The following is a 23250-nucleotide window of genomic DNA, read 5'->3' as shown; positions in this document are numbered from 1 at the left end:
TATTAGTCGGAGGGACGTAAACATGATAAGAAATAATAATAATAATAATAATAATAATAATAATAATAATAATAATAATAATAATAATAATAATAATAATAACATGTTTATTACAATTTGCTTTACGTCGAATCGACAATCAATCAATCAATACTGATCTGCATTTAGGGTAGTCGCCCAGGTGGCAGATTCCCTATCTGTTGCTTTCTTAGCCTTTTCCTAAATGATTTCAAAGAAATTGGAAATTTATTGAACGTCTCCCTTGGTAAGTTATTCCAATCCCTAACTCCCCTTCCTACAAATGAATATTTGCCCCAATTTGTCCTCTTAAATTCCAACTTTATCTTCATATTGTGATCTTTCCTACTTTTATAAACGCCATTCAAACTTATTCGTCTACTAATGTAATTCCACTCCATCTCTCCGCTGACAGCTCGGAACATACCACTTAGTCGAGCAGCTCTTCTTCTTTCTCTCATTTCTTCCCAACCCAAACTTTGCAACATTTTTGTAACGCTACTCTTTTGTCGGAAATCACCCAGAACAAATCGAGCTGCTTTTCTTTGGATTTTTTCCAGTTCTTGAATCAGGTAATCCTGGTGAGGGTTCCATACACTGGAACCATACTCTAGTTGGGGTCTTACCAGAGACTTATATGCCCTCTCCTTTACATCCTTACTACAACCCCAAACACCCTCATAACCATGTGCAGAGATCTGTACCCTTTATTTACAATCATATTTATGTGAGTACCCCAATGAAGATCTTTCCTTATATTAACACCTAGATACTTACAATGATCCCCAAAAGGAACTTTCACCCCATCAACGCAGTAATTAAAAGTGAGAGGACTTTTCCTATTTGTGAAACTCACAACCTGACTTTTAACCCCGTTTATCAACATGCCATTGCCTGCTGTCCATCTCACAACATTTTCGAGGTCACGTTGCAGTTGCTCACAATCTTGTAACTTATTTATCACTCTATAGAGAATAACATCATCCGCAAAAAGCCTTACCTCCGATTCCACTCCTTTACTCATATCATTTATATATATAAGAAAACATAAAGGTCCGATAATACTGCCTTGAGGAATTCCCCTCCTAATTATTACAGGGTCAGATAAAGCTTCACCTACTCTAATTCTCTGAGATTTGTTTTCTAGAAATATAGCAACCCATTCAGTCACTCTTCTGTCTAGTCCAATTGCACTCATTTTTGCCAGTAGTCTCCCATGATCCACCCTATCAAATGCTTAGGTCTTATGGCGACGATGCGACAGGAAAGAGTTAGGAGTAGGAAGGAAGAGGCCGTGGCCTTAGTTAAGGTACAGTCCCAGAATTTGCCTGTGGGGAAATTGGAAACTATGGAAAACTTTCGTCTGGGTTGCCGACTGTGTTGTTCGAACCCACGTTCACACCAGTGCGATCCTAAGTGTTCAGCCAACTCACTCTGTGTATATCATAATAATAATAATAATAATAATAATAATAATAATAATAATAATAATAATAATAATAATAATAATAATAATAATAAGACTCTCCTTGGTTGAATGGTCAGAATAGTCACCTTCTGTTCAGAGGGTCCCGGGTTCGATTCCAGGCTGGGTCGGAGAATTTAACCTTAAATTGTTATGTCCCCGGGGTCGGGGACTAGGTTGTTTCTACTGTACCCAACATCCCTGCAAGTCACACAACACACACACAACACCTCATAGTGGCAAGTAGGGGAAAGGTTTCTAAGACCAAATGGATCACCTCAGTAAAATCAGACCTAGAGGAACTACAGATCCCGTTAGAGACTCTAGAGAACCGATTCAGTACTGACAGGCCATCCTACAGGGAGTCTTCCCACTGTCCCTCACAAGCAAAAACAGTACAGCGACCACCAGAGGAAGGAAGCAGATACACAGCCAGAATATGAAAGTATACTGGGCCAAGAAAAAGCAGAAGACCTTAGCTAAGAGTTAAGACGAGCCCCGTGGTTCCTAGTAGACCAAAACTAACCAAAAATATTAATACGGAATAAAAAACACAACGAGAGAATGAAGAGATTCTAGAAAGAGAATAAAGCACATGCATCTGTTATTGTTATTAGCTGCCGTCGTTTGGGGCCCGGGTTCGATTCCCGGTACTGCCACAAATTTAAGAATAGCACGAGGGCTAGTATGTGGTTAAAATGGTACATGCAGTTGGCCTTGATTGGGCGTGTGCCTAGAAAGAGATGCACACGACCTCAGGATGAGAAAACGAATTTACTTTATCTGAATCCTGGAACAAGTGCATCTCTTCGGTCAAATCAGATCTGGAACAACTGGGGATCCCGCATGAGTCCATACGTGACGGCCCACACTTTCGGCAAGTCATCCAGCGGGGAATTTTATCAACTTCACTTACGACTAGGAAGAATACAGGGACCGGCAGACTTAAATGCTATTTTTGTTTTGCTATTGGCTTTACGTCGCACCGACACAGATATGTCTTATGGCGACGATAGGACAGGAAAGGGCTAGGAGTGGAAAGGAAGCGTCCGTGGCCTTAATTAAGGTACAGCCCCAGCATTTGCCTGGTGTGAAACCACGGAAAACCATCTTCAGGGCTGCCGACAGTGGGATTCGAAACTACTTTCTCCCGAATACTGGATACTGGCCGCACTTAAGCGACTGCAGCTATCGAGCTCGGTGGGCTTAAATGTGGATGGAGGAAAGGAAGATGGTTTCTAACCATAAAATGAAGGAATACTGGAAGAGGAGAAAACAGAAGGCCCAAGTGACGAGAAGATACGAGCCCTGTGGTCCTCAGTAGGCCCAAACGACAAACAAGAAGGATAACAATAACCCTATGTTAAGCTTAGTTAAAACAGTTTCCTTTGTGAACCCAATCAACTCATGTCAACAGTTAATTTAAACTCCAAACAAGTAATTGAATTGTTACTAAGCGATAAGTTCCAATGCTCCTAGAAGCTTAGACATGTTCGTTTTGTCAAAGAAATGCTTCCTTTACAACGAAATTCATTTCGCACAATCAGATCTGATCGAAAGTGAAGAGACTCAGAATATAATATCTCGCGACAGTTCAGAGATGGCGCCACTGCTAGCATTTTCAGCAAAACAATGAACCGCACTACACAATATGCGTACAACTCGCACAGGAATTACTGAAGACACAGCTTAACCTCGATTTTTTTTAAAAAGGGAGGATGGGAATCCACGGAATTTCTACAAGTAAGCATTTTAATCACCGGGCGAGTTGGCCGTGCGCGTAGAGGCGCGCGGCTGTGAGCTTACATCCGGGAGATAGTAGGTTCGAATCCCACTATCGGCAGCCCTGAAGATGGTTTTCCGTGGTTTCCCATTTTCACACCAGGCAAATGCTGGGGCTGTACCTTAATTAAGGCCACGGCCGCTTCCTTCCAACTCCTAGGCCTTTCGTATCCCATCGTCGCCATAAGACCTATCTGTGTCGGTGCGACGTAAAGCCCCTAGCAAAAAAAAAAAAGCATTTTAATCCATGGCCTTAATCTAACTATTGTTATACGTTTTTACTTCTGTGCAACGTTCGATATTTAAGAGAACAATAATTTATTTCCTTACAAAATAGCTCTATTACGTGTCACTTTTCATTAAATGTGTTAAAATTTAATGTTTAAATACTAACTTCGTTGTATGTTCAATTTTCGTGTCGTGAAGGTCACTAACAGTTATTATTCGTAACGATACTGTATTCGACGAGTACTGACATTTACAGTACATTGAATGATTTAACTTCTAGTGGGTTAAGTAAACTTAATGAAGCTGATATTATTATTTATGTATATGGAATGAGAATTAATACGAAGAAGACCAAAAGTATGATAATTGGAGAAGGTAGGAGTTGTCGTATTAGTATACGGGAAAAGAAAAAAAAGCAAGTCAGTAACTTTAAGTATTTGGGAAATATGATCAGTGATGATATGTATTGCACGGCAGAAATGAAGAAAAGGATTGCTATGCCAAAATAAAGCTTTAAAAGAAAATCGAAATTACTTTGTGGACCAATAAACAAAGATTTGAAGAAAAGATTTGCTAAGTGTTATATTTGGAGCATAGCGCTGTATGGCGCATAGACTTGGACATTGCGAAAGGAAGATGAAAAAAGATTGGAGGAAATAGAGATGTGGGTATGGAGGAGAATAGAACAAGTGAAATGGGAAGACCGGGTAAGGAATGAGGAGGCATTATGACGAGTTAGAGAAGAACGAAGTATGTTACAAATCATTAGAAGGAGAAAAATGAACTGGATCGGACATAGTATGAGGAGGGACTGTTTACTAAAAGAAGGAATAGAAGGAATGGTGAAACGCAAACGAGGAAGAGGAAGGAAAAGATATCAAATGTTGGACAATATCAAAGGAAATAAATATTCGGACATGAAAAACTTGGCGCTGGACAGGCAAAAGTGAAAGAGGTTCATCCCATGACAAGACCTGCCACAAGGCAGAATACCTGGATGATTTATTTATTTATTTATTTATTTATTTATTTATTTATTTATTTATTTACATCCAACTGTGGACTACGGTTACACAAGTTAGGCTTACACCTTCCACCACCATTATTATTATTATTATTATTATTATTATTAGAAGCCCGCTTGGGGGCCATAATCGTTAAGGCGTTGAAGTCTAAAACGATCTGACACCCTGGTTATCCGGTTCGAGTCCCGTTGGTCGAAAAATTTTCATCATGGGAAAGTTGGCCGGCAGGGTACGGGAAGTGGTGGTATACAATTTCTAATCATTAGACTGCGTGGCAAAAGCCTGGATTAAATTCCAAACCTCTCCGCAGTGTTCAAAAGGAGTGAGGGCATATGACGCTGTTGATGTTTCGCCCGTCGGATGGGGACGTTAAGCCTTGAGCAGACTCCTTGGTGCCATTCGACAGGAGTAGGCTATGTGCCGGCACCGGGTTTCACCCTCTCCCTATCTCATATCAGCATCATCCCCCATTCAGACGCACAAGTCGCCCATTGGCGTCAAATACAAAAACCTGCACCAGGCGAGCCGAACATGTCCTCGGACACTCCCGACATTAAAAGCCATACGAAGGCTAATTATTATTATTATTATTATTATTATTATTATTATTATTATTATTATTATTATTATTATTATTATTATTATTATCATTATTATTATTATTATTATTGCCTAGGGCATATCGGTAAAGGAGTGCTCGTTTCATCCGAAAGGACGTGGGTTCGATTCATCGTCAGGAAGTCGAAAAATTTAACAAACGCGAATTCCACCTCCGGAGGTGCACATGCCCTGAGGTTAACTCAGCCTACATCAAGACTGAGTACCAGGTTAATTTCTGGGGGCAAAGGTGGCCAACACTTTACTCCACCAAGTGCCGAGGTTCTCCGCCCCTCCCATGCCCTTCATAGCCTGCGCGGAATAATTATTATTAATATTTTATTTACAAAACTTCCCTCAGTCGAAGGTTACTGGGCCAAGAAAAAGCAGAGGAAGACCATAGCTAAGAGTGAAGACGAGCCCCGTGGTCCCTAGTAGGCCATAACGAACCGAAATAATAATAACAGTCTAATATCTTTCCGGTCCCTTGACCAAGGGGTCAGCGGAAAGGCATTTGATTTGGAGGGTCGAGAATTCGATTCCCGCCCGGGTCTCGGTAATTGTTCTGGCTTGGGGACGGAGTGTTTGTGTTTCTTCCAACACACTCCTCGTCATATTCATACTCTAGCAACCACCACAGAAACGCGCAATATCGAATGCATTCCTCCACACAGGGTTGGCGTCAGGAAGAGCATCATACCGTAAAACAGAGCCAAGTCCGCGTATGCGACACGATTTGCACCTACGACCCCACCAGGCTATGGGAAAAAGCGACATAGGAAGAAGAAGAAGAAGAAGAAGATTATCGTTAGTATTAGACTTTTTCCGAATTTCAAACCATAGGCTCGATTTCAGGGAAACAAAAGCAGTGAACGGGAAAATGACAGTGAACTTAGCGCGCTATAAATGCAGAAAAGAAGATTTGAGGGCACCTCGGAAACACATGTGTCCAACACACGCCAATAATTTGTCGCGCAAGACTTCGTCAAAATAAACGGGTATATATTTCTTCGAACGTCGTGAATGTTATAATTTTAATAATAATTTTAATAGTTTCCACAAGAAGAAAGCTATAAACTACAGTATTGGAAGTGGATTATTAATATCTAGTTCTAAATAAGTTTTGTGTACTTAATATCGAATTTAAATTTAATCGGCGGCGTATTTCTTCTTAAACTAGTCCTAAAATAGTCGCTGCTAGGTCTATTTCACGCTTAATCGATTTTATACACTACAACAAAATAACTAGGCTTATTAACTGAGGACAACTCGCGTTGCATATTTGTTAAGATCTCAACTCTAATGCGTCATAACACGAAAAAGGATTTTTCACATTTTTCCCTCTTCAAACAGACTTGCGGACATACATCTCGAATTACATCGTTGTAAATTATCTTCTCATTCTTGCATACAAATCTGAAACCTGTCATTTCGGTGAAACACTAACGATTACAGTCACTCACGAAAGCTCTTCCAGATCAATATTACTTGTAAGATTTGCATATTTTAACATGACATCCTATTAAATTCTTAAATTGGTAAATCATCACAATTGTGCAGATAACATTGCAGATTTTGAATGTAATGTGCTGTTAAGAGAAAATAAATAACGTTCTTTATATTTTTAACGACACATTCTGAGGCACATTAAAAGAAATACACAAAATCCGTGAGAGAATGTTAAAATGATAATATCTGCAACAAACCTGGTTTTGCGCTACTATTTACGCTATGAAGTAAGGAGGTTGTACCGCATTGGCTGTCATACTAACGGAAGCCGTGGTCCCACACTGTCTGGGGGTCACGGGCTTGGAGTAGGCGTGACGGAATAGCATGCCGTCTGCCATCTGTGAGTGTGGTGAAGAACTTCATGACCGGCGCAGACACTCCGGATAGGTCAATGAGTTATAATCGCGTCATAGTCATGAGGCGCGTAGCCGAACGTGCCGAAAAGGTATCTTGGGATCAAACTAAGGCCTTGACTAGTCAAAAGAACATGCCATGTGTTGTTGTTTGACCATCAGACCATAGACTGGTTTGATGCAGCCTTCCATGCCACCCTTTCCTGTGCTAACCTTTTCATTTCTACGTAACTGCTGCCTCCTACATCTGCTCCAATTTGCTTGTCATATTCAAACCTTGGTCTACCCCTCCCCCTACCATTCTTACCGCCTACCCTTCCCTTTGAAACCAAGTGAACATGTCCTGGGTATCTTAAGATGTGTGTGTCCTATCATTCTGTCTCTTCTTCTCGTCTTCGATTCAGTATCTCTTCATTCGTGATTCGATCTATCCGTCTCACCTTCATCATTCTTCCGTAACACCACATTTCAAAAACGTATATTCTCTTTCTTTCTGAGCTAGTTATACTCTATGTTTCACTTCCATACAATGCCACGCTCCAGACGAAAGTGTTCAAAGTCATCTTTCTAATTCCTATATCAATGCTCGAAGTGAGCAATTTCTTTTCTTTTTTTTAAGAAAGCTCTTCCTTGCTTGTGCTAGTCTGCATTTTATATCCTCCTTACTACTGCCTCGTTAGTTATTTTATTACCCAAGTAACAATATTCATCCACTTCCTTCATGACTTCATTTGTTAATCTAATATTACCTGCATCACCTGACTTCGTTCGACTACACTCCATTACTTTTGTTTTGGACTTATTTATTTTAATCTTGTACTCCTTCTCCAAGACTCTCTATACCACTCAGCAATTTCTCCAGATCTTCTGCAGTCTTAGATAAAATAACAATATCATTAGCAAATCTCAGGGTTTTGATTTCCTCTCCTTGGATTGTGATTACCGTCTAAAATTCCTCTTTGATTTCCTTTACAGCCTGTTATATATGATAAACATTGAAAAGGAGGGGTGTTGGGAATGCACTTCAAAAACGAGAAAACACGGGTTCAATTCCTCAATAATCGAACACATGGAAGACATCTTGCGAACAACAACAAAACACTGAATCCAAAGAAATTCTACATACACAACACAGTTGAAATTAATCGATGTTATTCAAGTTTTAGGCTTATTTCTACATTTTCTCTCAACTAAGTTAATGGTGGTCAGTCCAACAATAACCTACATAACACAATCAAAGGTTCAGTTTTAGAGGCTTACGAACCTTCCTGCCAGATCTTGTTTCCACCAGTTCACTGGGAGTCTCTTCGGTGATGGTCACGGTTTCCTCTTGGGGTAGTTCAGCAACTTCCTCTCGAAGTCTTCTGCGGATGACTGCACTTTTACTCTGTTGGCCAAGTTCCAGTTCCAAGGGGTAGATTCTCTGCACTGGTCTCAGAAGCAAGCCACTTGAGGTCTTCACTCTGACCAGTCTGGTTTCACCACCAGTTCCCTTTAGGAGTTCCATTACTCTTGCCAAAGACCACTCTTTGTTTTGTGTTGTCATTTCCCACAAACAATATGTCACCAACTGAAATTGGTCTTTGTTGCCGTTTATTGGCTAACAACATCAACTGCCCCAAGTATTCAGAACGAAATCTCCGTCGGAGGTATTCTCGCAGCTTTTGTCGGTAGCGAAGTCTCTTATTTAGATCAGTGGATTCAACTAAATCAAAATCTGGAACTCCTATCTCTTCAAGTTCCTGTAGAAACATACTAGGTGTTAGAGTCAAATCACTGGGATTCTGAGACACATAAGTTAGGGGACGAGCGTTGATAACGGCCTCACAGTCGCACACATTTCCTCGTAGTCAACTGATGTTCGCCCTAGGACACGACGCAGTAGTCTCTCCATTATTCCGATAAGCCGCTCCCTCCAACCACCCCATCAGGATGCAGTTGGAGGATTCAGTTTAATTCTTCTGACAGTGCTGTAAAGGTTAATAGCATCCCAGGTCAATTTCATACATGCATTATCAGTGCCAGAAAAGTTAGTACCATTGTCACTACAGACAAGAGATGGTCGACCTCTTCTACTAATGAATCTCCTAAGACTCTGAATGAAACTGTCAGTTGGGAGGGAATAAATAAGCTCCAAATGTACTGCTCGATACACTCCACAAATATACTAACACACCCATGTCGTTTTATTACTGTCCTTCTTCATTTTGAGGTATAGCAGACCTGCTAAATCGACACCAGTAACTTCAAATATCTTAGCATTTCGCACTCTATCTTCAGGAATAGGTGCCGGATTAATTCTAAATGCTTGACTGTTTGCTTCTTACACTGAAGACATTTATCCAGAACTGATCATTAGGCGTAGAATTCCATTACTATCAACGAATGGGACCAAAATTAGACAACTTTGGGTCATTCACTCCAGAGGGAGCCTGTTTCTGAACCTTTAATATAACTTTAAGCTCAGCCACCACTAATTCTTCTGTTGTCAAGTTACCATAGAATTTGTCATGTTCCTTTGTTCGAAAATTCTTCACAAAGCGATATAACGAACCAATTAAACGTATGCTTTGCCAAGAAGTAGAAAAGTGGGCAAAAACCAATCAGATTCAACTGTAGAGGAGAGCATGGAGGAAAACAACACTTTTCTTCTTGCCAGGGTAATCTCTTCTTCATCAAACTGTACGTCTGCCTTGGGACATGTACTTGGTTGTTCTAGTAGCCAGTTAGCCCCTCCCACCATCCTGATTCTAACAACTTCTTAGCAATAGCGCCACGGAACGGCAGGTCTGCAGGATTCATGATGCCGGGAACGTACCTCCATTCCTGTCCTTCAGTCAGTTCCCTGATTTCTTTTACTTGGTTGGATATGAATACATCCCATTGATCTCCTCTTTGATCCATGCTAAGTCCATAGTTGCGTCACTCCAAAATATTCTCTGAACACCAGGGATGTTGAAATCTTGAACAATGTTAGAGTACATCCTAGAAGCTAATGTTGCAGCTAACAACTCCAACCTCGGGATTGTAATTTTCTTGTTAGGCTTATTAATTGGAGAGGCTCTCGCTTTAGCGAGGATGAGATGGACATGAACCTGAGCCTGATGTTCAACACGTAGGTAAGCCGCAGCTGCATGGGAGAGTTGCAGAAGATATGAAGTGTCGAGCTTTTTTACGAATCTGCCCCGGTTTTTGCCATCTGGTAATTTTTATTTCTTCTAAGTATGGCAAATCGCTCTTGTAGATCAAGAATTGTGATTTAAGGTCCTCATGCACTTCCTGATCTCAACATATGCCTGATTCCCATGTTTGCTGCAAGAGAAGTATGGGAAGCAAGGTGACACTACAAGCTACTCTAATGGGGTCAAAACCGGGCGAGTTGGCCGTGCGCGTAGAGGCGCGCGGCTGTGAGCTTGCATCCGGGAGATAGTAGGTTCGAATCCCACTATCGGCAGCCCTGAAGATGGTTTTCCGTGGTTTCCCATTTTTACACCAGGCAAATGCTGGGGCTATACCTTAATTAAGGCCACGGCCGCTTCCTTCCAACTCCTAGGCCTTTCATATCCTATCGTCGCCATAAGACCTATCTGTGTCGGTGCGACGTAAAGCCCCTAGCAAAAAAAAGTGGGGTCAAAAATCCGATGTGCTGCTGAGAGAATAATCTTCTTGGTGATTTTCTCCAGGCGAAGGTACTTTACCTTTTCTACATTTATGTATATGCCTTTGCTGGCAGGACCTAGTGTTTACAGTGCACTATGTCTTCTGGTATAGGCTAGAGCAATTTTGTTACTTTCATAGATCTGTATCTGTCTTATCCTTGGCTTTGACAATATGAAAGTGACTGAGGTATGAGCGTTGCTAGTAATGCCAATCCTTATGCAGCCAGTCCCTGCTATGAATGGTGTGAAAATGTTACTCATAGGGTCGGGTGGTGTATGCATTTCAGTGGGCTTGGCAGACTGATATGTAATAGCAACTCTGGCTCAGTGAGGAAAGCAACGGGAAACTACCTCACTCCTCATTTCCCTAGTACGCCTCTTCAGTGATGCCTAGTCCATCTATGACAGCTAATGGTAGAGCTGTTGAGGATCCCTCCAGCGGCATCGCTGACGGACTGAACAAATATACATACATACATACATACATACATACATACATACATACATACATACATACGTACATACATACATACATACATACATACATACATACATACATACATACATACATACATACATACATACATACATTTATGTATAGGTATCTTCTGACTTATCCCACAGCAACCCTAAGACATTGGTAGGCTTTCCTGATGGCAAAGACGAGTTTGTGAACTTCCACCCTCGAAGCTCGAACTTTCTCTCACTCATGATGGAAGTTGCTTCGTCAATGAACTGCTGCAACTCGTTTACATCATCTACACGGGTCAAACTATTGTCAACATAAAAACTCTGTGCTAACAGTTCGACCAAATCATGAGAATGGGATGATGTACCTTCTTTACACTGGTCTAGTACAGTCTGCAGGTGGTACTTGATTACTGCTCCGAGAAGATGTGGGCTACATGTCACTCCACACACTACACGACAGTGTCGATAGATCTTCAAGGTACCCTGATGGTCGATCCACAATAATATCATAAATGGCGGTCCCCGTTAGAGACACTGATCTGCAGGAAAGCACGCCGGATATCGGCCATTACTCCAATTATCTTCAACCAGAAACGAGCCAATACTGAAGGAAGTAGTTCTATGATATTCGGTCCCTTTTCAACACAAATGTTAATACTAGGATTCTATATTTCACATGCCGATGCATCAAACACAGGACGAACAGGCTTGGTACTATTCTGTTTCAAGGCGTGACGATGTGGCAATTAACAGGGAGAATCCATTATTTCCTCAGGTACCTCTTCTATTACTCCTTCCTGTGTCCACTCGTCCAGTACAGACTGATATGCATCATAGTAGTCTTCAGATTTTAATTTGTTAACTGTAGAATGAGCTCTCTTTTCAGCCATATCGTAGTTGTTAGGTAGTGGAGGGTGATTTTCTATTCAGGGTAGGCAGTACTCAAGTCTACCGTCCTCATTGATCCTTACTGTATCCAAGAAATGTTGATGAGCAGCCTCTTGAAGTTCTAATTTACTCTTCTTGTCAACAGAGTCCATTATGCCAAGGGCATCCAGAGTCCACAAATCTCATACACGGGATTCTCTTTTTAGCATATCTGTCACCACCATAGCCATACTTTCCTCATTACTATGTCCTTAAAGTACTTTGCCCATTAAAATCATCCTAAACGAGTTTCCATGGCCACTAGTCCAATACTTAGTATCTTGTGGCCTCCTGTAAACAATTTGCCTGTAACATCAGTTCCACTTAATATTTATATTGGTCCATAAGATTCGATGTCACTCAAAACAATGTCCTGACTACTTAGTTCCTTAATCCAGGGACCTTGATGTATTGAAGGTATGGCACCACAACTTCTTGTTTGGTCTAATGTTTCAAAATGACAGTTGTGGCTACCATCCAGACTAAAGAGATAATTAGTGTACACACAGTGATGGTATACTCCAGTGGTTGTACCTCAAACAGTGAGTGTTGGATATTTTCCTGTCTGCCAGTTTGATATCCCATTTCCGTGGCTGTACTCTTCAAAATGTAGGAACGTTGCGATGCTAAATCAATCAAGGCTCTTACAGCCCGTTCAACTCCTTGTCCCCAAACTTCGACAACTAGTGTTAAACCCCACAATGGTTTGAAAAACTAGCTAAAGCCTCATCTTTCTGGACTTGCGCAGTAGAAGCCATTTTATCTTCTGTTGAGTTCGGTCTCTCTACGACTGAGTCTACCTGATTTTGTGGCGACTTATCACACATAACCGCAAAATGTCCTCGACCACAGATGATGCACCTAGGCCTATTTCTACATTTCTTCGCTGATGTCCGACCTTGAGACAAAAAAACCAGCATATTTTAGCTTCAAGTGCAAGACGATGTTCTTGCAAAGTCATCTTATGGGCCTTAATACAGTCTTGAGACTTGTGATTAGACGAGCAAAATGCACACCTTGTTGTTTCTCTATTAGATGCAGTAAGAAGACCCTGCCATTGTAGGAATGTTCTCATTCGGATTAGTGGTATAATTCAAGCCCTTGTCCTTCTTTTTTAGACCTAGCGTGACAGCTAGCGAAGGCAAAACACCAAAACCTAACATAGCCAGAGCAATCTTCTCTTCCTGTTCTACTTCACACCTTAAGAAATTGCAACAAGCTGTCTAAACGATTCTTGGAATTCACACTCCGGTCACGGACACCAACACCCGCTGGTTCAGCAGCTGAACAACCTCAAGAAGAATAGCCAGTGAGTGCGACTGAAGAAGTTCTCTTAGAATATCCTAGGGCAAACATGACTCTACTAACGGTAAAAGCATGGATTTACACTTGTACGTTGTGACACCTAAAGTTTCCAGGGCTCCTATGTGGCTCTGAAGCTTACCACAGAGGGATGACAAACATACCTTATTAGGGCTCACAGTATTCTGTAAGATTAAACTTAACAACCCCCTAATGTACACTTCTTCAAGCAAATCATCCTTCCCGTAGCGTGCTTTGAGACTCGATATTACAATAATTTCCTCCGGTAACAGGAAAGCTCTCAACTAAATCTCTTGCTCTGGATCCAGAAATTGTGGCCTGTATGAGGTACTGGGGTCTAAAAGAGGGTCCTTGTTAATCTTATTAAATTGCGACCAGAACGGAAGCCAATCTTTTAGTTCACATCCAAACTTCTTCAATTCCAACAAAGGCAGTTCATACGAACCCTTAACTTGGAATGGCGAGTTAGAATTAACTGATACTGCAGTTGCTTCTGAGTTCCGGTCTTCATTTAATAATTTCATAACAACCTTATAAAATTTGACTTATACTCGTCAGCCATATTGGCTTCTTTGTCTAACTCGTCATCCCTAACCTCCACGTTCTCAATCATATTCGTGAAGATAAGAGTATCCATACCTGTTAATTCATGATATTTCGTCTCTAATAGATCTGTATGTGCACTAATACTTTCCGTATCTTTCTCCGGCATCCGTAGCAACGCGTCGAGCTCATTGTAGATCTTCGTTATTGATCGCCGTAATACCGTTCTTGATTTCTTTGTCGGTGCTATGTTCACTTCCATGTTTGAGATACTGTTATGAAACTGTTTCTATAATTATATAACTGTCTAATATCCTGTCACGGTCGCCAAATGTTCGGAATGCACTTCAGAAACGATAAAACACGACGACAATTCCTCAATAATCGAACACATTTATTTTAACACACACACACATGGAAGACATCTTGCGAACAACAACAACAGCAACAACAAAACACAGAATCCAAAGAAATTCTACACACACAACTCAGTTGAAAATAACCGATATTATTCACGTCTTACGCTTATTTCTACAAGGGGAAAAACTTCAACCTTGCCTCACTTCTTCCTGGATTTCTGCTTCTTTTTCAAAGCCCTCAGTTCTTATCACTGCAGACTGCTTTTTATACAGATTGCAGATAATACTTCGTTCTCGGTATCTGATCCCTATGCCATGTCATGAAACCAGTCGAAAGATGTTAATTCTCGCTCTAAATACATACTTTGCTCTGATAACTGCTGTGGTATTCCAACGACGTTGAATTAAATGAGAACTCCAAGTGCAGAAAGAGGAATATTTATTTAGAGTTGAAAAGTAAAGCAGTCCTCCAATGTGCCTACTACAAAAGGCAGAGTCTTCCGTGGCACACTGACCGTAATAAATGACGTATGGCTTTCAGTGCCAGGAGTGTCCGAGGACAAGTTCGGCTCGTCAGATGCAGGTCTTTTGATTTGACTCCCGTAGGCAACATGCGCGGCGTGATGAGGATGAAATGATTATGAAGACGACGCATACACCCAGTCTCCGTGCCAGCGAAATTAACCAATTATAGTTAAAATTCACGACCCTTCCGGGAATCGAACCCGGGACCACTGTGACAAAAGTCCAGCACGGTAACCATTTAGCCATGGAGCGGAACACTGACTGTAATGACCTTACAATACAACATATACCCTTAACCGAATGCCTAGCTCATGCATATTGGAGATATGAATATAACACTTCTTACTGCCGGGGTTTTGTAATTATACTCCCCTTACACAGCAAGTTGTTTAACACTTATGCAGAACAAGCCATTAATTCGGCTTCGATGCTGACAACAGTGGTCTTATAATGACACTTCCCTAGTAAGTCTATTTCCTTGACTATTAGATATTATTAAGATAATGACGTTTAAACTTTGCTAGGATAGCTATTGTATAATATATTCTAGCACAGGCAGTAAAGAAAAGTAAAGAGGAATTTGGGAAGGGAATCACAATCCGAGGAGAGGATATCAAAACCCTGAGATTTTCCGATGATATTGTTATTTCACCTGAGACTGCAGGTGATCTAGAGAAATTGCTCAGTGAAATGGACGGAGTCTTGTGTAAGGAGTACAAGATGAAAATAAACAAGTCCAAAACAAAAGTACTGGAGTGCAACCGGAGTCAGGTGACGCAGGTAATATTAGGTTGGGAAAGTTAGTAAAATAACTATCGATGGCAGAAGTAAGGAGGACATAAAATGCAGACTAGCACAAGCAAGAAAGGTCTTTCTTAAGAAAAGAAATTCGCGGACCTGAAACATTGATATAGAAATTAGAAATATGTATTTGAAGACTTTCATCTGGAGCGTGGCATTGTATGGAAGTGAAACACGGACGATAACTAGCTCTGAAGAAAAGAGAACAGAAGCTTTTGAAATGTGGTGTTACAGAAGAATGCTCATGTTGAGATGGATAGATCGAATCACGAATGAAGAGATACTGAATGGAATTCGTGAGATGAGATAGATTTGGCTAAATTTGACCACACCGACCTCGATAGCTGCAGTCGCTTAAGTGCGGCCAGTATCCAGTATTCGGAAGATAGTAGGTTCGAACCCCACTGTCGGCAGCCCTGAAAATGGTTTTCCGTGGTTTCCCATTTTCACACCAGGAAAATGCTGGGGCTGTACCTTAATTAAGGCCACGGCCGCTTTCTTCCCACTCCTAGCCCTTTCCTGTCCCTCGCCGTAAGACCTATCTGTGTCGGTGCGACGTAAAACAACTAGCAAAAAAAAAAAAATTGACCACAAGAAGAGACAGAATGGTAGGACACATTTAAGATACCCAGGACTTGTTCATTTGGTTTTTGAGGGAAGTGTAGGCGGTAAGAACGGTAGAGGTAGACCAAAGTATGAATATGACAAGCAGATTAGAGCAGATATAGGAAGTAGTAGTTACTTAGAAATGAAAAAGTTAGCATGGAGAGCTGCATCGAACCAGTCTATGGACTGAAGCAAGCGAATGTCTAGTTTTGAACTATAGTTTAGATACATTGGGAGTACTAGAAAGAAGAATCGTGAGAAAACTCCTTCGTCCAATGAAAACAAAACAATGGAAATTAGAAGTAATAAGGAAATAGAAGTGACTGTGTTGGATGCGCGACAGTGTGAAATTCAATCGACCGTTCTAGGCAAAGACTGCCAGTGGGAGACCCGTTGTGAGGGCAAGAGACTTTTGTAAATATTATAGCTAATAATAATAATGTTATTTGCTTTACGTCGCACTAACTACTGTTTTACGGTTTTCGGAGACGCCGAGGTGCCGGAATTTAGCCCCGCAGGAATTCTTTTACGTGCCAGTAAATCTACCGACACGAGGCTGACGTATTTGAGCACCTTCATACACCACCGGACTGAGCTAGTATCGAACCTGTCAAATTGGGGTCAAAAGACTAGCGCTCTATCGTCTGAGCCACTCAGCCCGGCGTCAGTGTTTTATTCGTAATAATATTCTGGTCGCTCTTGGATGCGCACGTATGGCGCAGTGTATCCACCTGTCGAGTATATAAGTAACCTTTTACATGCTATAAAACAGGTTTCTGATGGAATATGTCTATGTTGGCAAGATTTGACATGCTACTACTCTACTAAAATATTTTCATTCCTCCCCTGAAGGGGGAGGCGGGTCTCTTAGACGGTGACGCCGTCTCTCAGGCCGGGAGATTTATTACGGTGAAGGAGATGCTCGGAGAAGGTGAGGGGGGTTGGCGGCCGTGGCGTATACTACAAACTGTCCCGGCATTCGCCTTAGTGCAGGAGAATGGAAAACCACGGAAAACAATTCTCAGGGTAGCCGACGGTTGGGGCCAGCTCTGACCCGTCTCCCGAGTGCAGAGGCGTAGAGCCACGGTAAGGTCGTGTCCACCCCTCCTCTGTTCGGTTGGCCGGTCAGAGTGCAGAGCGCATCTGCTCGTTTCCCTGCACAATAACACTGTCGAGACTCCCATTTCACAAGCCATACGCAGTTCTCACGTCCTCTGCTAGTCGTAAAACTGCAGTAGGTAATAACGTTTAGCCTGGAACATCAACACGTCCATACGTCAGGACGTGTAAATAAAAAACAACTGCATGCTGCCAACGACCGTTCGTGCAGGAAATAATGAAAATAAGGGCTGCCTTGAAATTAAAATTGCAAATATTTGAGCGGATCTCAAAACGACAGCCGGAGATTTAGTTTTTAGATAGATAGATAAATGTCTTTATTGGCATAATTTAGGCCATTAGGCCTTCCCTTACACTAAGCCACTTATTATACAATCATTAGAACGATTATTAATGCACAGTTAAACACAATCAAAATGTTTTATAACAGAAATAAATTCCACCCCAGTGAGACATATATACTTACAATAAAAATAATGTTCGACTCGTTGGCTGAATGGTCAGCTTACTGGCCTTCGGTTCAGAGGGTCCCGGGTTCGATTCCCGGCCGGGTCGGGGATTTTAACTTTTATTGGTTAATTCCAATGGCCCGGGGGCTGGGTGTTCGTGCTGTCCCCAACATCCCAGCAACTCACATACCACACATAACACTATCCTCCACCACAATAACACGCAGTGTCCTACAAATGGCAGATGCCGCCCACCCTCATCGGAGGGTCTGCCTTACAAGGGCTGCACTCGGCTAGAAATAGCCACACGAAATTATTATTATTAATAAAAATAATAATTGATAATAATGTAACAGCACGGTCAATGAAAGACCAGAAATGCACAGTTCACTCGTATCCTGCTGTACCTCTTAACGCTCTTTTAAATGACACTGTGGTTGGTATTCCTCTAACGTCGTCGGTAAACTGTTCCATTCTCGTGCGACAAAAACAGAAAATGAGTTGTTATATGCGACAGTTCGATGGTAAGGAATGACGAGCGGGTTTGATGTTTGACACCTTGCATATCCCTTATGAACATTTGAGAAATAATGGAAATGCAAAGATGGATAAGATGGGGAACACGTAGTAAGAACTCGATGGAGGAGAGACAAAGTATGATGGCTACGACGAATATGGGTCGCGACCAAAGACTTTAATATTACTTATCATCGCGACCACTCTAGTTCTAAGAAAGATGATGACACATGGTCATATTTTCTTAAATTGCACATACACTGCCTGACAAAGAAAACGTTAAACACCCAGAAGGAGTGATCCTATATTATCCCATTTCGGTATACATGCATACCATTGAAGTGTGAGAGTTAAGTTTTTTGATAGCTTAACAAAATTTATATTTTTATTCCGTATACTGAAGCTATCAAGGTTCCGAAAGTTCATTATCGCGCTGCGTGGTATTCAATCAAAATAAAGAGAAGTCCAGTTGATGTTAGTTGGTTTTAATATTATTAACAGCCGTCCAATTAATACAGTGTCTGAACTACATATCGGTTGATATGTTAGAGTCCAGTATCTCTGATGGAGAGACGTGAAGCCTAGAGATGTTGTGTGAACGAATCGTGGTTGGCGACTAGTTAATTATAGCTTGATTGCGCTATCTTATATAGTATATTCATCTCTGGATTTACGTGTCAACATCTTACAAAATATGTTATGACAAAGGTGACGTACATTGTCTATTTACTGGGAGGTTACAATAACAAGTTACTTATGAGTTGCACTCAAGGATACATTGTGACACAGTTAGAAATATACTGTAATATGTTAGGGTTAGTTGTTATTGAAACTAGCCTCTTATCTTATTGACAATTTATATAAGCTTGTCTTATTGATCATTTATATAAGCCTTGTTATGAACCAACAGGGAGTGATGTAATTACAATGTACTTCTTAATATAATAAAATAAGAAGTTCTGCTTAGAACTCAAATGGATGGACCGTTGCGGTCTTACCTTCCACTACTGGGGTTGCTATACATAACTTGAGCACATGATTAGATTTACAAGGATCTGCAATGCGTAGAACGCCCACCAGAGTGCATTCATGATGTCACCGTCCTGGGGCCTATTCCACAAAAGTATGGTCTTGTACATTACAAGTAAATTCTCTAGTAACTAGTACAAATACCAGAGTTTCTGTTCCACAAAAGAATTTTCTACAGTTGTACTTTACCACTCCATACTTACAAATTACCAGTGAATTTTTATAGGCATGTTCCACAAAAGTACTAGTACTTGTAATTTACTAGTGAATTGGGAACTATTCTCTACCAGTGAATGGATAATAATATATAAATGTACTAGTGCTATTTAAATATACTTATTTCAGATACATTTTGATAAATATGTGGTTTAGCAGAAGTGATAGTGATGGTAATGAATATGAAAACTACCGTCTGTATAGGGAAAGAATTAACTTCCAGTTTAACACTATTTGAATACAATGAGAGTTTTAGGTTAAGCACAATACAAGTGGAAGAACTTTTGATGGATATTTATCATAGGTTGAAACATCCTACGAACAGAAATAAATCTCTCTCTGCTAAACAACAGTTAGGCCTACTAACAACACTGCTTTGGCTAGGAAATTGTGGTCAGTACCATGGTATTGCACATATGCATGGGATGGCAAAATCTTCGGTCTGTAGGTCAATACATTCTGTGGTAGCTGCAATAAATGATATAAAATTTCCTCAAATTGTTCCTTGACCTGAAAATACTGAACAAACATGTTCCAAGAAGGACATTCCTGGAATCATTAATTCCAAGTAATTCCAATCATTAATCCAACTTTTCCCCTCAAAAGCTCCATGAGCTTTTCCAAATCAAATATTTCCATCCAACCCTTTATTTTGTCTTGTTTTTTCAGACTCTCGCTGAATGCACCGAAATGAATATCTTTCCTTCTTTCTATTTCCTTCAAAATGAATAACTTCCTTTCCTTGACACCATTTTAACAATTCATGTAGAGTGTGCAATTTTGTAACAATTAAGTTTGGCGGCCGAATGTCGTTATTAGCGGCATCCGATTCCATATGACAGACCAAGGAGGGTATGTCAGACTATCGTGGAACATATGCGAGGATCGCGGAAGAACAGAATGGGTGATAATAACGGAGTAATTTCCTATCATCAAAGAAATAAACTGAAAAATAACATTGTAGCATTGAGAAATTCACAGAAATATTAGAGTTTTTTGAATCTTTGCTACATAACTTAAAATACGATATTAAGATTAATGAGCAAGCATAATCTAATTCAACGAATGGAATATGAAGATAAACAGCTGATTCATGCTATGACGTAGTATGTTTATTGATATGCTGTCACTTGTAAAACTTGTAACAATTCACTAGTAATATACAAGAGACTATCAATCTTTTGTGGAACAGAAATGTACAACTCCATACATTACAAGAACCCACACTAGTAACTTGTAATGTACAAGACCATACTTTTGTGGAATAGGCCCCTGTTGTTGATAAGTTGTTACCAGCCAACTGCTGTGAGGCAGACAGTGCAGAGAGGACTGCGTACAGTACGAAGCAGCCGCGATGCCTCGCAGATGCGTTAGACAGCCTGTCCACCAACTGACAATATTTGTGGGAGTGTATGAGGCTGGTTGGTCGTATCGTGTAATCGCCAGGCATGTGGACCATTCAGATGTCACAGTGGCCCGATGCTGGACTCAATAGATACAAGAGGGCACCCAATGACGTCGTGCAGGTTCGGGTTGACCAAGAAACACCACTCCGATGGAGAACCGTCGAATGATGCGCCAAGCATTGCGAGATCCCATAACTTCGGCACACGCCATCCGCGAACATGTACTGGTGACTCTACAACATCCTGTGAGTTCCCGCACAGTGTATCGACGACTCGCATCCGCCGGTTTGGGGTCCTACCGCCCCATGCGACGGTTGCCATTGACACCAGAACACCGACGCCTGCGTTTGGAGTGGTGCCTTGCCCAGGAGGCATGGACAGAGGACGACTGGCGTCGCATCATGTTCAATGATGAGTCCCGCTTCTCCTTAACCTCTGATGACCATCGTGTGCGGGTTTGGCGGCATCGAGGGCGAGGGCAGGTCCTGCCCATGTTGTAAGACACACAGGCGTAATACCTGGCATCATGGTGTGGGGAGCCATAGGATATCCTTTCAGGTCACCTCTAATAGTGCTTCGGCAGACTTTGACGGCACAGCGATACGTCACAGACATTCTGCGTCCGCATGTCCACATACAGCACGTGGGTCTATGGACTGCCTAGAGCATGTTGAGGTCCTCCCGGCCCTCTCCAACAACTGTGGACGGACTTGACTCAAAAACAAAGTCATCTCCGTACAGGCCATGAAGGCCATTGGAGGTGTGGAAGGTAAAGGCTTCCACCATTGTTAACCTCGGCACTTGGTGGGGTGGAGTGGTTAACTCTAAGCCAGGCTTACCTTTGTCCCCGGGAATTAACCTGTTTCTCATTTTTTGTGTAGGCTGAGTGAACCTCTGGGCCATGTGCACCTTCGGAAGTGGAGATCTCGTTTCTTAAATGTTATGACTTATTGACGGGGAATCGAACCCACGTCCTTCCGAGTGAACCGAGGACGCCATTACCGCCTCGTTCAGGCAGCCCCTTTAAAGAAAGCTCACCGATGTCTCCAGCCATCCATGATCTAAAGGCTAAGCCTTGTCGCTGCAGCCACATCCCACGGTCTTCAGTAGTCCTCTTCGTCGTGACATAGGAAACAAAACCCAGCTGAGTGATTGTTTCTAAGGTATGAGAAACGTGGTCTTCCTCTCGAATTCTTCCCTAGGACCTTTCCTTCGAAGACATTCTGGAGAGAGGTATCATGTCCTAGGACATGTCCAAGAAATTTAGCTTTCATCTGCTCTATTGAATAAATTAAGGTCCGTTTCTCATTAACGTCATTCAAGATTTGGATATTAGTCTTCTTTTCTGTCCAACCCGTCCCTGTCAGTCTTCTCCAGATCCACATTTCCGCAGCTTCTACTATTATTGTGCTTGTTTTCCCAAATCCAGGTCTTACAACCGTAAGTTAGCACACTCCAAACAAAGGATTTAACAAATTTCTTCCTGGTTTCAATTCTTATGTGCTTATTTAACAATAGACTTTTCCTGTTTTGAAACACTAGTTTTGCCATAGCAATCCTTCTTTTGACTTCTCTCAGGCGCTCATTATCATTCGCAATAACACTACCCAGATAACAAAATTCTTTAACCTTTAATCTATTTTTTTCACAGCCTAATTTAATGTTTGTTTTCAATCCAGTCTTCTTATTTTGAACGACCATCATTTTCGTTTTCTTTGTGTTTATTTTTAGCCTGAACTTCTCTAACGTGTTGTTTAGTATACCGAGCATCCTAGTCATTTTGTGCTCTGAATCAGCTATAAATGCAATATCATCTGCAAATTATGAATTTGTTTACCATTAAAATTTATCCCTTTGGTTTTTTCTTTTACTGTTCAAATAGGTGATAAGGGACAGCCTTGCCGCACTCCTCTTCTTATTCTTGCTTCTCTTGTCGTTCCATTGATGTTTATTTCTGTGCTTTGGGCTCTGTACAGGTTAAAAAGCAAACATATGTCCTTCTAATCAAGATCCAACGTTCTCAGAGTTAGATATAATAACTTCCAGTCAAGCTTGTGGAATGCTTTCTCTAAATCCAGAAAGTTACATAAGTTTTCCTATTAACTTCCAGTCTTCTCTCCAGGATTTGACGCAGAGCTAGAATTGCTTCTCTAGTACCCTTACCTGCTCTGAAGCTATACTGGTCGTTATCTAAATTCTGTTCAATTTTCCTGCTGATTTGACCTTTAAGTATTGTCAGCAGGATTTTAGAAGCATGAGATAAAATGGCTATTCTTCTGTAATCTGTACAGTTCTTGGCATTTCCTTGCTTTGGGAGCATTATT

General features: G+C 41.2%; 1 protein-coding gene across 1 annotated transcript in view; it reads right to left on the bottom strand.

Annotated features, from left to right (window-relative positions):
* Window positions 1–6897, bottom strand: part of LOC136883380 (uncharacterized) — a 97364-nt gene extending 90467 nt beyond the window's left edge. The window contains exon 1 of the mRNA XM_067155653.2: window positions 6822–6897. The gene's annotated coding sequence lies outside the window, so the exon portion shown is untranslated. The remainder of the gene's footprint in view (window positions 1–6821) is intronic.
* Window positions 6898–23250: the final 16353 nt, after the last annotated feature.

Source organism: Anabrus simplex, chromosome 11 (assembly GCF_040414725.1).
Source record: "Anabrus simplex isolate iqAnaSimp1 chromosome 11, ASM4041472v1, whole genome shotgun sequence".
Lineage (NCBI taxonomy): Eukaryota > Metazoa > Arthropoda > Insecta > Orthoptera > Tettigoniidae > Anabrus > Anabrus simplex.
This window is presented reverse-complemented; position numbering and strand designations above follow the sequence as displayed.